At 41.2% G+C, this 17,893-nt stretch overlaps 1 protein-coding gene and 1 long non-coding RNA gene across 5 annotated transcripts in view; one reads left to right on the forward strand and one right to left on the reverse strand.

The window, feature by feature from the left end:
• Window positions 1-17,893, forward strand: part of LOC125902471 (uncharacterized) — a 32,544-nt gene that overhangs the window by 7,408 nt on the left and 7,243 nt on the right. The window contains exon 2 of the long non-coding RNA XR_007451098.1: window positions 2,811-3,082. This is a non-coding gene — a long non-coding RNA (uncharacterized LOC125902471). The remainder of the gene's footprint in view (window positions 1-2,810; window positions 3,083-17,893) is intronic.
• Window positions 1-17,893, reverse strand: part of kcna4 (potassium voltage-gated channel, shaker-related subfamily, member 4) — an 82,245-nt gene that overhangs the window by 7,332 nt on the left and 57,020 nt on the right. The gene's annotated exons all lie outside the window — the stretch shown is intronic.

A 17,893-nucleotide genomic window follows, 5' to 3' on the forward strand; every position in this document is an offset into this window, starting at 1 on the left:
TTCTTCATTAGATAGAATACGAACTGTTGTATGCACAATTATTGAAGCTATACAAAATCATAAAAATTACCTATGAAGCACGATGGGTGACAGGTGGGATAAAAGACTTAACTTTAGGTTTAATTGTTTATTACTTCCACCATGACAACAGAGTTCCCCTTACCTTATTGTAGTAGTTATTTTTACCCAAACCACAGTGTTTCCCTTAATTTAACCAAGTTGTTTTTGTTCCTTAACTTAACCAAACCTTTGACCTTTGACCGTTTTAACAGTGATTCCTAAGTGGTTTTCAAAATGGTGTCATCAGATCAGACAGTGCGTCTATGTGTCGTTCTAGAGAATAGTCACAGGTGATGTATTTTGTAGTTAAGTCCTGAGAGCAGCAACAAGAATTCACTTGTAAAATGTGGTCTTGCAGGATTCAATATGCTCAGCCATGTTTATGTTTATGGAGCAAATCAACCATCATCATCAAAGATTTGCATAAACTGTACAAGAGGCAGATCATAAAACTAACTTCAGATTTTAAATTTAATGATGGTTGCAATCAGTGCTACAAAGGTGAATTACATTTGGGTAAGTACAAATTAGCAGCATATGTCGGCTGTAAAAGCAGAGCTCCAAGCATGCACGCCAAACCATCTGTGCCCAAAAAGTGAAAAGAATGATTTAATTTGTCAGTAGGTAAAGCCTGGGGAGATATGAACGACTTTGCCAAACACAGGCACACTGCAGGTGTACTGGTCCAAATGAGAAAAAAAGAAGGCAAACTGCAGTGACAAAGAGAAACTGGTCAAGTTAGGAACAAACCAACACGACACAAACTGCTGCTAAGTGGCATTCAGCCCAATATTACCCTCCTCTGAAGCTGTGTTTGTAATTCCGATTTAGCCCAAATTAAAATTCCTTCCTTCTGTTTATGTTATTCTGGCTCCCCCCTGTAGGGCGGAACACGTCACAGAATAACTGTTCTGTGTCATCGCTATTTGTGCTTATTAAGATGCAGACTATTAGAGACAAGTGTCCTCTTTTAACAGAGCAGCTGTTGTATAATTCTCCACCTCAATAATTTGAGGATTTCCACAAAGTCTCCCAGGAGTTGGAGACATTCTGTATGCAATCATAGTTGCGGCAGGCACAAGGCAATTACAACAAACATACTGAGTGTTTTATTGTGCCCTTATTAAGACTTTAGAGCTAAACCTGTGGTTGTTTACATTGTAACACCCTGTAGAATACTCTGTACCTGTAATGATAAGAGGACAAATATAGAATCCAATATTCAAGTCATTATTAACACTGAATATACAGTGTGTAGAGTGCAGTGTAGCCATGAGGGGAAATTATTTGAGATCAGAGGATATCCTTCATAGTATTCAGTGTCTGTGACCCCACATTTATTTAATTCTGAGGCCGATACGTCAACAAAATAAAGCTGTTTACAGCAGAGCATAGTGGTGTTCACTAAAGTCCTTTTTCTCAGGTGTTTGTGTTGACATAAAAGCAGCTCCTGTGTGTGTACACTTTAAAGTGGGCAACCTACAGCTGCAGGGAAACAGGGCCATACCTGGCGATATACAAGAACACCAAAGTACACACTGAATAAATTGTTCTTTGAAACGTGCTGTCTGCCGTCTCGTGAGGACAGCTGACCCATGCTGTGATCTCTGCCGAGGTTCAAAGTCGATATTGCTGTGCGGTAAATTGTAAAGACATAAAAACACACCTTCATGTGATTTTACGAGGAGATATTACAGGAGTAGATGAAGCTTCATTTCTTTCTAACGAGAGGCTGTAATATTAGAGTGAGTCATTTGTTGTGCGAGGAACTTTGTTGCGATGAGTTTACTGAGGATGAATGATGGAAAAAGAGCGAGGCCTGACAGCCCCACGAGTTTTAGAAATGGTTAGCGGAATTACGAGACAGTTTTAATAGTTTATAACCACAGAATTAATTGTCCTGTGTGTGATAATTAGGGACGGGCATTTTAAGTAATTTTCGTATTCGAGAACTCACAATACACTATCATTAAGTACTGGAGGACTTGCAAAACAAACCCCAAAATCTAACGAAAGAATAGAGTCCAGAATGAACAACAAAGTGAAAATGCAGGTGGGGGTTAGGGGTCACTCTGAAGACCCTACATGCCAAGCCGTTGGTCGGCCGTCCGTCAATGTTGGGCTGTAGGTCAGCATCTGCAGCACTAGTTTTTGCAGTATATCCTGCACTGCTGGCACTAGTCAGCCCTTGTCACCTTTTCACATTTTTGGCCATTCAGCGTGTTGAATTAGTGAATTTTTATCAAACATAACCAAATCTTTCCCGAACCTTGAAGTGTTTCAGCTGTCTAACGCTGACTATAATTTAAAGGTTCATATACTATATAAACGTTGAAACTGCCACTACAGTGCTGTTACAGTAATTCTCCTGGCTGCAATGATGGTGCAGAAATGCTGAAAGTGCAGATGCTGAAGTCCTGGAAACAATGACCAATCAGAGCAGGTTTAGATTTTTCGGGATGGGGGCTTAAAGAGACAGGCGCTAAAACTGTGTTTGAGACAGAAGATGAATACAGGTATATTCAAGAAGACGGTATGAGAAAAATAAGATGTTTTTTAAACTATAAAGTAGGGCTGCCTACAGTCAACCAAACATTAGTCGACCAGAAAGGTCAACAGTCAGCAAGATTTCATTGGTCGCTTATTCGCAGAAAAAACAAACCAAGCCTATATGACTGGACCATGTGGGAATTTACTTTGAAAGGACCGACACAGGAAGTGTCCACGCTCAGCAGTCAGACAGGAGTCAGGTTAATCTCCAGGGCTGGTACCTGCGGTTATTCCACAGGCTAGTTAATAACATGTCGGGCAGGAAATCCAAAGTGTGGGATCATTTTGAGAAGGTGAAGGACGAACCCAAGGTGATATGTAAACTCATCTTCACTGGTCGACTACAAACATGACGTATCATCTGAAACATGGAAGTAGCTACATGCCCATTAGCCCACAGTGTCATTAACAGGCGGCTCGCTCAGTGTGTGATGTGCACTTGGAGATAAAATATAGGCCTATATTAATGAAGGTTCATTAGTACGGTTTGTATTTCTCTGTAATGTAGCACAGTGTTAACAATGTTACTGATACTATTCTTTCTCACACCTTCAACTCAAATCATTGTGTTGCCCCACCCACAATATATCATTTAATAATTAAATTAATATCATAAACATGCGGGTGACTAGTCGACTAATGGCCCTAAATGACGACTATTGGTCGACTTGGAAAATTCTTAGACGGAGGCAGCCCTACACTAAAGCATGTGAACATGCTCTAGTAGAAACCCCTAAATATGAACCTGAAAATGGCATAGCATGGGACCTTTACAGGATAATTCCAGTTTATTTCAGCCTGGCATATTTCCCATGACTATTGTGGCTCTGTGGTTCAAGCTAACTTTGCACTCACTACTTTTGTTGTAGAGATTGCAGTGGGAACGAGGACTCATGCAGGACCATGTATATAGGGGCGAGCTGCAGGGGCCTCCTACAGCTTTCCAAAAAAACATTGTTTAAATGCATCACTTCAAACTCTTGTCTCTAATCTGACCCTGAACGTAAACACAGAGAGGAGAAGCCTGAATCTATGGCAGTTACGGCCAACTGCATAGAGATGTACAGTAGTAGAATTTTATTTCTGGGTCACAAAGGCTCACAGTGGAGCCAATGCACACATTGAACAGCTCACAGCAGTGTGTTGTGTTGCCCTGCTCATCAAACAAACTGAGTGGTTGATAAAGCTTCCTGTCAAGAGACTGATTGAAAACGGACCTCTATGTACCCAAAATACAGGCTCTCATTTGACTGTTTGTAGCCACACTAAATGCCACTTTTTTGACATTCACTTTGACGTTTCTGCATTCATAGATGGGGGAGAAATAGAAACAATTCCCTAAAGATTCTCTTTGTTGGACATCCCAACCCTCATGCTTATTCTGCCTAACTCAGTCCTGGTAAATAGTAGGAACTGATGGAGAGGCCCAGTGAGCTAAGATATTCAGATAATTCAGAGAAAGAGCAGCTCATTTTCGGCTTCTAAGATGAAAACAGGAGGATCCATGGAATTATCACTTGTGCCATATCTGTCTATTTGTAAGTCATGTAGCGGCCCTGCCAGCTGCATGCACACCTGGATGCTTTCACTTCTGTGGCCCAGCAGGAGGCAGACTGCTTTCAGTGCCACATGCAGATCTCCATTCATCTCACGCCCCGTCACTTTGGGGCCCTGCCTCCTCAAGGCAAAGCCAAGAGCGCCAGGTTGAACCTGTTCAGATCTACAAAACCATCTGCCGCCCAGAAAACTATCACCATTCACTATTTAAAAGCCCAGGAGCTGTTTTTTTTCCCCTTCTGTCGGATTGGATTTAAAATCATAATGAAATTATTACGGTGTTTGCAGAAAGCGTCCAGTTGAGACTGGCAGAGACAGAACCTGCAGGTGTATATGATATTATGTGTGGAAAGATTTTTACAGCCCCAAAGCTTCAAATGAAAACAGCAGGGGGTTGATAGAGTTAATAAATCCAAATGACTCAACAGTTATTTCACCTGCTTTCTGAAACTCACTTTATTGTTACTGGAACAAACACTTTGCTTCTGTAGATTTCAGTTAGGTCAGCTTGTAACTAACTAACCACTAGATATTGCCTCCTCCATGCAGTATGAGTTTAGCCTCGTCCAGACTTTTGACTACCATCTTAGATTTGTTCAACAATTCATGTAGATCTGTTTTTGTGCCCCTTAACAGCTGTTTTCAGAAAACAACTGACCAATCAGAGCTGAGTAGGGTGCGATTAAAAAAAAAATATATATCAGCCCTCTTAAAGAGCCAGTGTGTAAAATGGGTTGAAAACAGTGACATCAGTGGTCAAATTCTAGATTGCAGGGCTCACTCGCTCACCCCTCCCGTCGGGTAAATGACGGTGGCCTCGTAGGGACAAAAAGCCTTGCTCACAAGTTTTTCAGGAGTAGTTCTATCTAGCAACGAGGTGAATGTTTATTTAGAAATCTAAACCATGTTACGATATTGTAATGAATCCCTCACAAGCAGGAGACCAGAGGAGCGTTCGGGAAAAAGGCCCGTTTATTTGAGCACTCCAGAAACTCCGGTAACACTCCACTCCGTCCCAAACTCTGACTCTTCTGGCATAACACACACACTTCATAACTTTACACACATACTTGTTTACCATACTGAGCAGAGAGTGCATCACAAGGAGTGAAGTTACGTCTTCTTTTCCTCGCAGATGACGGTTCGGGTTCATTCTCTCCTGTTGCGTGGTAAGTGTGGTCCATTCGCAAACTTTACAACTAAAAAAACTTTTCACTACTCTCTATCGACGAACTACTAACACTCTCTGCTGTTTCCTCCTCCTTCTTCCTTCCTTCCGCTGTCTTTGTTGGTTCATTTCCACGCAAAACACATTCTCTGGCTGGCTGGATTGTCCACTCGGTCTGCCGTACATACATGGCGGCGCAAGATGGCGATCTCTCTAAAGCAAGGCCCTTGCTATATATATATATATATATATATATATATATATATATATAACAGCATAATTATAAGGCTACGAAAACCAAACGAATTTTATTTTCTAGCGATCATACACTTGTATAAACATATTAATGGGTAGAATATTCAGATTCAGATTCAGATTGACAATAAACCATGCCACATATTACACACTGGCCCTTTAAAGGTGTACTATGCAGGATTTTCCTAACAACATCAACAACATCAACAACAACAACAACAGCATATAGACTCATACAGAAGTAATCCCTCTCTCAATCATCTCTTATGACTCACTAAAGTGTATGCTGGTGTATTTATGTGCAGAGACCCGGCCCTCTGCCTGTATTTTCTTCTTATTTTACTGTGTTCAGGATGTTTATGGGCGTGTTGCCCCCAGCCAAATACAGCGGGCAGGTGAGGTTGGGACTTTATTAAAACGTAGAGCCTAGCAAAAAAGAAATTGTAACCAGGTATGCTTCCAAGATGAAGATACGAAATTTGAAAAGTTGCAGACACAGTGCTGAAAAACAACATATAGGAAGGCTTAGCAAGCATACCTGAACCACCCAAGCTAGCTAGTCGGACTCAGTCACTGATGGTAATCACCTCATTGCTCCTTCTTTTATTATGCTCCTAAACTAGAGCAGGTTTTCTGAGGGGTGCAGGCTGAGCTGATAGTGGTCAACACAAGATTACCAGATTATTCATAGCTCCTTTACAGGACACATACAACAGTTAATAATAAGATCACAAGCATGACTGCAGAGATCCACCAGGCTGAAGGAGTAGACACATTATAGTGTGTCTGTAGGAACAAACTCTGTGTCTGTGTACTGCCTTTTCATCACCTTTCCGACATTCGATGGTGACGATGAAGATATCCCTGCCGCCGATGGTACATGTGTGATAAATCAATGGCAATATAGCTGCTATAAATAGCCCCGGCCGAGCATAATGTCAGTGAATAAGGACAGCTGCTCTTGGAGGACCTCTGTGATGCAGACAATAGATGGAATTGTGCTACTTTTTGTGCCATCTCACTGTTAGGCCTAAAGACCACAGGCAGAGCGTGTCCACAGTATATCTACAGTATCAGTGGTTGAATGTGAGTGGAAATCAGGCTCCTGCATCTGTGCCTCGTTTCACAATGATTTAGATTCGTTCACCAGAACCACGCCTATGCACAGCTCTTAGTCATGAACCTGCAGAGTTTCATCCCTCCGGCCCCTCCAGAGACGCATGAAGCTAAAAAGTTTTCCACACGGACAGAGCAGTAATGTCTGTACCTCAGACTGAGGGCGAAAAGGTGAGGACATTGGCTGTAAATACTATTACAGCTGAATCAAGCTGGGAAATGAGACATAACAGCTTCTCATTACTTGTTACCGTTGCCTGCACATCAACCCTGCAGCCTCCTGCAACCTCTGAGGTGGTAAATCTTTGCTGCGAGGCTGTTAAAGGACAAATCTGTTTTTATACATCACGGGTCTCACTGGCCATGTTCATCTAACATCTCTCAGCAGTATGTGTGACGTTAATGTGTTGTTGTCAAGGAGAAAATTTTCCATGTTGACAGAATTGTTCTACAGCAGAAATTATATATATTTTTAATTAAAATATTTCTGGTTTTATATATAATGGGGTGTTTTACTTATATAACAGTGTTTGGACCATGCCTCCTGTGGCAACATGGAGGCAATGAGTGCTGTCAGCCAATATTCATATCAGTTATAGCATTTTAATAGCACATCTGAACATACAGAGACACCACCGCCATCATAGACACCAAGAATGGCGTCTTAGACCCTGAAAATTAGGTTGTAAATTCTCTTTAAATGACAGAAGGGGAAATGCTTTTCCTTGAAGACATACTGGTGCAATGAGGCATGGTCTTTGTCAATGGCCCCTGACTATAAGCTCATGATTTCAGCAGTGTGTCAGTTGTGCTTTGCTTTCAATTTCACGTCCGCCTTGTTATTCGCTTTGGCACCAAACAACTCCAAACCCCTGTTTCTGCTACAGGTAGAAAACTGTCAACTCACCCTTCACCCTCTTTAACTAAAACTGCCTGATTATGACAGTTTGCACTTAAGCTCTTCCTCTCAGGAGAATATCCTCTCTGACACTGAAGTGTTTTTGTTAATACTCTCATCTAAATCTTCCTCTGATCTGTGTGTCACAAGAACTTTAAACTACTATCATCAAAGCACCAGTGAGAGCCTCATAGGCAAATCACCTGTTAGAGGTTTTTCAAAAGGAGCCTTAATGCTGTCCAAGAAACAGAGTATGTCTCTTAGATGTTTTTATAACAGAAGCTAAGGATTTGAGATGTTCTTTATTATCATGGAAATGTTTGTGTGGCTCACAACTGCTGTATTTCGGTAGTCCTAGTCAATTAATCTTGGAGATAAAGCATGTGCTTTTTCTCGCCAAAAAGGTCTCATATACAACCAGTTAAGGGGTTAACTAATGTAGGCGGGACCCATCTTGGGGGTAGGTGAAATAGCAGAGTCCGTAACTGGCTGTTTACAAATGAGCTGTGATCTGATTGGACCAAACCCCCAACAGGCTTGTTTGAGCTGGAGATACTGTGTGTAATGCAGTTAACGCGGAAGTCAGAGGTCAGAACTGGGAATGACGCCACACCCGAGTTGACCACCACAACAGCACATTACACTGCATTTTATCCACACAAACACTGTAGCAACATGCACACAGATAGAAGTTGGACAGGACTGACTGTTTCAGTGAGACACAAATAAGAGAGAAGTGCTTATAAACAGCATATTACTACATCTTTCACTAATTTTGATGTGTGTAGCAGCCATCTTGGATTTTGAGGCCAGGATTGGTTAGGTTGCTCCAACTCCCAAGTCAGAAATTTGACTTCAGGGTTGTTCCAGGTGTAATTTCTGACTTGGAACTCAAGATTCCGACTTCCCGGTACAAATGTAACACACTAAAACAACACAACTGCTTTCTTGCAGGGACAGCTGGACTCTTTCCTTCACTCAGTACCTTACATTCTCTTTCACTTGGCATAACATAGAAGATGATCATACAAACAAATTTATATTCAACAACCATCAAAGTTATGTCCATCTTCAGTCGTAAAAGGGCCATCTCGACTCACAACGATGACTCGTCAACAACAACTACCCACAGCGCCCCCATCTGCACATCCGCTGTAGATGCATTGCCAATGCTTTATTACTGCACAGTGCTGAAACCACACATGAACGATTAGGGCACGGTCAAACATGAGCGATGCAGGCAAGTGACCATTGCTTGCCGAGGTGATACTGTAGATGTTTATGGACAGTGTCAGGTGTGATGCACACGGAAAGCAAGCTTGCTGTTAGATACTGCAAAATATGATTTTTATTGGCTTCAACCTCCCATCCAAATATGGTCACTTCTAGCTTCAAAAAATCAAGAAACATGGTTTGGCCCCCAGTTATATCACTGAGCTTTAGATGTCCTACAGTCCAAGTTGTAACCTGAAATCCTTAAGCCTACCCCTCATTAGTTGTCTCCAGGTTAAGGCTGGTGCCCGAAGGCGACTGTTTTTTTGCCATCAGCGCTCTTATAGGCTCTGAAGTTCTCTGCCTGAAGAATTTAGGATTGCAAGAGCTTTTTTGTTTTTAAATCATTGCTTGAAATAAATTTTTATAGGGAAACTTATTTTAATGCCAAATTTATAACTTTACTTTTTCTTCTGTTTGTCTCTCTGTGCACTATTTTCCTTAGATCCTATCATCAGCTATCTTTATTTTGTCGTCTTGCAGAACACTTTGTAACCTTGTTTAGATAAACACTATAAAAATAAAGCTATTATTATAACAATGCACAGTGTTGACGAATGGTTTTGATAGTCGACTAGTCAGCCATTCTGTGAATCCTCTTATGGCTTGTTGGAGAACAAGAGGTCAGATGATGAACAATCATGACCCCCAAACAGCCCACAGGCAACAAAAATATACATATGTTTACAGGCCACTAAAATCACCATATGCAGATTTTTTCAGTACAACAAAACCCTACTGAATTTGAACCTTGACAAATGCAACATGTTGCATGTCTGCCACATGAGGAAAGGAATTCAATTTCAAGTGCTGTAGGTGTTTCATTAATTATCACTGATGTAAAAATAAAAAAATCAAGCAGAAAAAAGCTGAAAAGTTGCCTCTAATTGAGGGGGAGTTATGTTCCAAACCTGGACAGAAAAATGAAATGAAATAAATAAAATAATCCTGCAGGGACTGACTTTAGGAGAGTGCACATGCACATGTAGCACGATGCCTGGCTTCCTGCTTGCTGACACTAATCCAAAGGCAGCGGGGATTTTCTGCCTCTTGCTGCTTCTTGCCTCACACCCCTGCAGGGCTCTCAGATCCACACTGGCTTTCCCAGCCACACACACGCACACAAACATACACCGATGAACACACGATAGACTATAAATATTCAGGCCAGGATCGGCAGTACGTGCAGCACAATATACGCCGGGGACATAACACACACTGTGCTCATTTCAACCCTGCCACCGAGCTCTCTGTCAGCACTTTTCTGTGGGAAAAAACTCGCACATCTGCTCATCTGATGCTGTTCATTTAGCCAGACTTGCCCGTGAATGCGCTCAAACTCGAGCGGTCCCATCACTGTTTTCTTGTCGGCTCGCGCAGCACTCATTAGATGTGTTAGCTGCTGCATGACAAGCCAAGCTTCAGGTGTTGTGTGTTTGTTTATGTTTGTGTCTGAGGGTGAGAGGTGCTGTTTGGAAAGCACATGTGCAACACAGCGAGTCACATTACACCATGACAGACTGCCACGGTGAATTAAAGGCAGGACACAAATGGAGGCAGTGGTCAGGAAGCATCATTAATGCTGCGATGCTCTGGTCCACTATAAATGAGACGTGTAGAAGACAGTTCTGCCAAAATCAGAGGTATAATAAACACAGCAAAACATTTACCTTCCAAGTTGTTCTCAGCTAGTCCCTTAAGGAGAAGTTATCTATTCTCTAAATGCCCTGGTGAGTTACATAACCAATGTACAGTGTATGTAGCATGATACGAGACATAGAAGCAGCCGAAAACTGGGCCAATTACTTCCATGCCAGCAGCCAAATAATCTATAAGTTTGGATGTTTTCTTTTCAGTGACACTGATAAAAACAGACAGCAGCTCTTATCTAATCTTTTAGCCCCGCAACTTACTGACAGAACGAAGGGTTTCGAGTCCAAAATGTCAAAGTTAGGACTGTTTGCAGTCTCGGAAACACATCTTGACTGCTGAGATTAATAGGCTGGAAACAGAGGAAAAATAAAATGCAAATGAAGTTGAAATACAATGCTGGTTGAACATTTTGTGTCTGTGTAACTGTATGTGTCAATCCTGATTAATAGTGTTCTGTATTTGCATTTTAATTGAGAGTATTTAGTGAATCTCTATCAATGTAGAGTAGTGTATTTTTAGCCTTGTGGTGCGTCTCTGGGGGATGGTAATATCGGTCGGTCCACCTCTTGAGTCCAGGCTGAAATATCTCAACAAGTATAAGATGGATTGCCATGAAGTTTTGTACAGATACTCACTGTCCCCGGAGGATCAATTATAATCTCTCTGATGATCCATAAATGTTCATCTAGTGCCATCATCAGGTTAACTTTTTTATTTGTCCTTTATTTTGGTTTATGATCAACTATCTGCAAAACTAATGACATCTCCATCAGCCTTAGCTTTTGTTTAGTTCTAATTTGTAAATGCTAGCATGCTAACATGCTAAACTAAGATAGTTTACATTGAAAACATTACACCCACTATGGTTAACATCAGCCTGTTAGCACTGTCATGTTAGCATATTAGCATTTAGCTCAAAGCAATGCTGTGCTTCATTTCGCATTTCCAAACCTATCGCCACACTTGGTTTTAACGCTGCACCAGTGCTGGGGAGAGGTCAGTTAGGGTTAGAGTGTTAGGGGTTGTAGAGTTATACCTTGTTGTCTTGGGAGGCGCTAAGCCCAGAGTGCCGTGCCCGTGCCTTTGCAAAATAAGGTCTGAGATTGCAGAAGGGAAGGAGAATTCCGTCTGAAATAGCTGGCCAGTGGCAGTCTGGCATGGCTGTAGACACTGTACCATACAAATCGAGCATGGTTCATGTGTATTAGATTCAGTTCCCATCAGATGTGAAAACAAACTGTATCAAAACACAGAAGCAGACTGCTTTTCAACATGAGAAGCAGTTGGTGAGTAGAGTTGCAAAGGCATTCCTCAACGCTGCTGGTCTCCTGCGAAATCTAGGTATGCTTGCAGTGCTTTCTGATAACAGCTTCTGAACTGCACGGTTATGGGTGATAGATTAGAAAGGCAAGCGAGAGGGTTGTTCTTGACATTGTCTCCAAAATATAAACCACATTAAGCCCAGTTCAAACCAAAGAGTCGCGACGAGATGAAACAGTTTTAGAACGTTGCAGAGACAAGTTGCAGCAGTGTGACCTGGCCGGTCTGAGCTTGACTCAAGCTGGTTGATCGGTGTCACCTGCAACTACGCTGGTCAAATTGCCAGCAGCTGATTTTAGAACGTAGAGGTCGTCACCTGTTTCAACAGCCAATCAGCTTGTAGTGAAGTCCGCTGGTCGAGTCAAAATGACTGCAGATGACGTGGTAGCACTATCACTATCCTCATTCATATTTTAAGAAGCTACAAATTATATTCAGCCACAAAATAAACCTGAAAAGCTGAAAACCAGAACAGAAGAGTTGTTGCATAGAGATGATACACCATCTCATCTAGTTGCATTGGTGTGAACTGGCAGGTTTTTACAATGACACATTGCAGGTATTTTTCCTGTTTCAACTTGTCTTGTCGCAAATCTGTGGTCTGAAGTGGACTTTCGGCATAATGTGAAGGTTGACCCCATTGAATGGGCTCGGGATTTTGTGATTGCCGTTCTTGCCTACACCGTGCCAACAACAAAACATCACGTAGATGATGACGCAAGTGTACTCCAGTATAGAACAGAATTACTTATGTGAAAATTGAGCAGCAGGGGAGGGGAGGCAATCGTACTCGAGCATGGTACGAATCAGTCGAACCTAATATGAAACCCTTAGTCTCTAATAGTTAAATGCGACCTATCAGTGGTTCCAAGCCTTTTTTGTTGGATGTGCCCACAGTCTTGTGAGATAAACCTGAGAATTTGAACTGAACGTTTACACTGTTGATTATATCAAATTGAATAGTTTCACAATAATGTTTTAAAAAAAAAAACAGTTATGTTTACGCCATTTAGGTTTTACTGTTCTCATACTACCAGATCAAGTGGCAGAAGCTGAACATTTGAACCATTTATCTGCTATTTTTAGCGAAGTTTTGGACCTCCCTGCTCACATGTTAACTGGTTTTACATGCTCATAACAACACATAGTTTCAGGGGTAACAGCTGACTCAATATGTATATGTTTTTGTCAAACTAGAACTTTTATTTATTCATTTTTTTTGGAATCGATTGAGTCACTCTACAGTCACGAAACTATAGATAAGAAACCCTAGTAGGGAATCACTGCTACTTCATGTACTTTTTCCCCCCCGCTGCTTTCTTGAGGTTTGCAGTTTGTGTATCATCAGGCTTCCGTAATTTTAATCCATAACTCTTTATCTGTTATTTATTTCTTGTAAAGATTTTAACTGTGGTCATGGTACATTAAGCACAATTTCATAATTTGTGTGAACAAAAGCACAGAGCCGTTTACCCAAAATGAAAACTGTCATTATCTGCTCATCCCCGTCAGTCACGTCGTACCACCTCCAAACCAGCCTCCTCTATCTCGTGCCCCCGCAGGCAATTCTCACATGTGCACTTCAGCAGTGACTTAATGAAACGCCTACAATCACTTACCAACAGCAGATGTAGATGCCTGCCAGTTGTGCTGCCAAGCATAAAAATTACCATGTTGTTTCCCTTGATAATAGCAGTTTGGAAGATATCCTAGAACTCATTTTGCGCAACTGACCCATTGTAATTGTATTCGGGATATTTTATTATACATGTAAGCCTCAAAAAAAAAAAAAAAATGGTGGGGCATGAGATGGGTGCTAATTTACTGCAACAACTTCAAAATTTCTGTGGAGTCAAAACTTGCTGAAATATTTCTAACCATCAAGCTCACTTTTTATGGTGGCGGTAATTTGATGCCCAGTGCCATGTTTGAGGTGACGAGCTACCGACAAGCTAATTTCATTGACAATTTGCAACCTACCAATGTTGGGAAAATGTGGATTTGACAGATACAAAACATGTTTCTCATGTTTATGTCAGAAACCACAAAACCACACATATAAGCACATGTGATTTTAAATATTTTACAGCTGACACGTGGGACATGGCATGTAAAACAACATTGAACACATGTCACATGAATCCACGTGGGGACACGATTTTCTGACATTTAACATCAATGATGACATTTCATTTTCCCTAACCGCGTACCCTGTTGGGGGTCGCGGGGGGCTGGAGCCTATCCCAGCTGACATTGGCCGAGAGGCAGGGTACACCCTGGACAGGTTGCCAGAATATCACAGGGCTGACACATAGAGACAGACAACCATTCACACTCACACGCTCGCTTTGAAGCATTTCATTCATTTTTTTCTCGGGTAGAGTTTCCATGGTTACTTTCTGCTAATGGGATAGTAAGTGACTTGCAAATAGCGTACACTGATACTCTTTGGTAACTTGGGACAGCTATTATTGACTGTATGAAAATAATGGACGTAGCAACTGTAATACACATTAGTTTGTGGACTCCAGTTTTGAAGCCTCGAGTTTGGCATTTCTAAATTTAAGCCTTAATAAAATGTAAACATGATAGTTATATAAAGTCCAGGCTGTAAATGTGTTTATTTCTGCTGTAAATTTGGGCATTTTAACATGGGGGTCTATGGGGATTGATTTGCTTTTAGAGCCAGCTCAAGTGGCCATTAGAGGAACTGCAGTTTTTGGCTTTGGCTCCTTTTTTTTTTTTTTGCTCAGAGGCTGCTGATTGATAGCTACGAGGGAAAACAGAACGCTATCTTGTTCCTGTTTGGGTTCCGCTGTAGTTGATGCACTTCCTTTATGCCTTAAATGGAGCCTTTATTTTTGCAGATAGTACTCAGTGGCAAACAGAATTGCACCGTGAAAGAGAGACTTATAAGGAACCAATCTACAGACAATACACTGTGCAATCAGCATTTACTTCATGATGACAAGTTAAAGGGCTAGTGTAATGGAGAAATGGAATATAATATTGTATACGTTTTCATTACTGTGTAATAAATAAACTAAATCCTACACAGTCGACTTTTACAGCAAAAAAATGTGTCTATTTCTACTTTAAGATAAAAAAGGTTCCCAAAAATTTTGCTTTTTGACCCCATAAAACAAAGTTTACTTGTGATCCTTCATTACATTATCTCTTTACTTTGGTTAATTAAATTAAGAGGGCTGAAGAGGTAAAACTAACTATACATAACAAAACAAAACAGAACAATCTAAAAAGAAAAACTAATTTAGTTTTGTGTAGCAGAAATGTGCCCTCCCCTTGTTGTGAACTGTATTAAATGAGGAGTTGAAGGATTTAGTTGGATTAATTAGACTTATAACTTCTCCCAGGTTCATCAAGTCAATTCTTTATTCCTAATTTAGAATTTGATCAGCTCTGAATTTGTTTGCTCCCCATCTTGCTAAATGAAACTGCGCTGAATATAAAATGAATAAAAACGTTGAACTAAGACTTTGCAGCATTTTGTCAGAAGTTTGGCCAAAACACCAGTAACAAGCAATTAGTTTGAGAAGTGCTGCTGAACAGTGTGTTTATCAACAGCCTGTCTGATCAGTTTGATTTATCAAGCATGGCTAACAGCCTGAAACCTACTGCAGGGGAGAGACAAATCCGCTTTATTACGACAGCGTTGCTTTGTTTTCTGTAAAAAAAAAAAAACTGGGTGAATTAAACATAAATATTGAATATGTATTTTTATATTAAACAATTTTACTGACAGCATACATAACAACAATAAAATATGTGACAGTGATGCTCATACATCTTTTCAGCAGTCATGGGCTGGCTTGGCTTGGTTTGGGCCGTCAGCCCAGCACAGCAGGGATTTGCATTCCCATTACGACAAGTGAAGGTGTGTCTTTAACTGATGACGGCTTGTCTTGAGTGTTGATGCTAAGAAGCAGAGTACTGATCCACGGCTAAAGTCCCCTGTTATTTTTGCTGCGTGTGTTTTTCCACAGCAGGGCAGGTAAAAGAAGTTTACCTGTTGGAGGTGAGCTGTTTGCAGAGCTGCAGTAAGAGCCTGTTGTCTGCAGCTCTTCATCATCATCATCTCACTGTGGCTGTTTCTACTTTTACTCTTCCTCCCTGCAGCATTATTAGACCTGCCACAAACAAAATTGTGCTAATTCTTTTGATTCTTCACAATAAAAGTCCCCGGTTATTTTGTTATATAAAACTTTTATTGTGAAGCAGCGAAATAAGGAAATGTTGAGTTTTCGAGCAGCAACTTCACACAACTTCTAATACGGCTGATAGCGAACATTAAACAGTAAAATAAAGCAGATATATAAAGTAAAAGCAGGACGCAGGAGAGAAACTAAACTCCAAACCACAAAGATTCAGTTAGAAGCTACAGACGTACTGAGAGCTGAACACACAGAGACTTAAAAACACCTTTCTCCCTGGTCTCCTGCAGACTACTCTGGAGAACGTCAGTCTCTGGCATCTAAACTGATAATAGAAAAGCAAATCAGTGCATCATGGCTTGACTCGGCGTGGCCAAAAGTGACCGTGCAGAAGGCCCATATGTATTTAGTCAAACAGGTCGCAACATTTCTAAGAGCTCTAACAGCTGATGTTTTGTTAAATATTTTTCTGCTTTATATTTATTTTCATCAAGCCTCAATAAACAGTGAGATTTATTAGGTGATTTTGGTGCAATGGTGCGGGACAAAGAAAGGCGTGTAACAGCACAACCATATCACCAGAACAAATTCTCAGCAAAGCTGTGGTTAACATGTGGTTAGTTCAAGTTAAAAAAAATCACTTGGTAATGGTAAGGAAAAGATCAGTTTTGTCTTACAACACCCAAGTTCAGTGGGTCAAACACTGCTGGGAAATGCTGCAATGTGCTGCTAAGAACACCCAGGTTCAGTAATAAAATATCCAGGTTTGGTGCCACAAAAGCCGCTGAGAAACACTGCTATATGCCGCTAAAAAACATCCAGATTCAGGAAGAAGATACCCAGGTTTGGTGCCACAAATGCTATTGGGAAAAGCTGCAGTGTGTCAGTAAAAAATATCAGGTTTGGTGCCACAAATGCTCCTGGGAAATGCCGTGACGTGCTGCTAAAAACACCCAGGTTCATTAAGAAAACATCCAGGTTTGGTGCCACAAACACTGCTGAGAAACACTGTGATATGCTGCTAAAAATCACTGAGATCTGGTAAGAAAATAACCAGGTTTGGTGCCACAAATGCTCCTGGGAAATGCTGTGATGTGCTGCTAAAGACACCCAGGTTCATTACGAAAACATCCAGGTTTGGTGCCACAAACACTGCTGAGAAACACTGTGATATGCTGGTAAAAATCACTGAGATCTGGTAAGAAAATAACCAGGTTTGGTGCCACAAATGCTCCTGGGAAAAGCTGTAATGTGTTGGTAAAAAATGTCAGTCTTGGTGCCACAAATACCGCTGAGATATGCTGCTAAAAACACCCAGGTTTAGTGCCATTAACACTGGTGTAAACGTTGCAAATGGTCCCTACAAAAACAGCCGGTGCAGCTTTGCAGCTATCTTGCCTAGATGTCACACCTTCCACCGTCCCCTCCACCACCAGATTACAAAGTCAGCTCATATATATATGTATAATCAGAACTACATCAGAAATCTGTGGTTTACAGAAACATATAATGCAGAAATGTAAAATGTACTTCTGGCGATTGGGCCGAATAGCACTAGAGGAGAAGCAGAGGTCAGTGGAGAAAGCGTGTACCAAGCAGCTTTTCAACTCAAGATTTGTTTTTAATACGACACTTCTCAGCTTTCCATGACCTTTTAATGCACCCTGCAAAAATAGTTCCCCTCCCCCGCCATTCTTCCCAAATTAAATGTTGCAAAATTCACAATTTTTGTTGACCTGGGGAGACAGACGATCATGTGCCTCCTCTCATACACATGGAGCTGCCAGCCGCCTGCCTGCGAGAACTGCCAAAGAAGCAACACAGACACAATCCCCAACCATCATCCTACCTGTGAACGCTGCCAAACGTGTT

This window comes from Epinephelus fuscoguttatus, linkage group LG2 (genome assembly GCF_011397635.1).
Source record: "Epinephelus fuscoguttatus linkage group LG2, E.fuscoguttatus.final_Chr_v1".
NCBI classification, from domain to species: Eukaryota; Metazoa; Chordata; class Actinopteri; order Perciformes; family Serranidae; genus Epinephelus; species Epinephelus fuscoguttatus.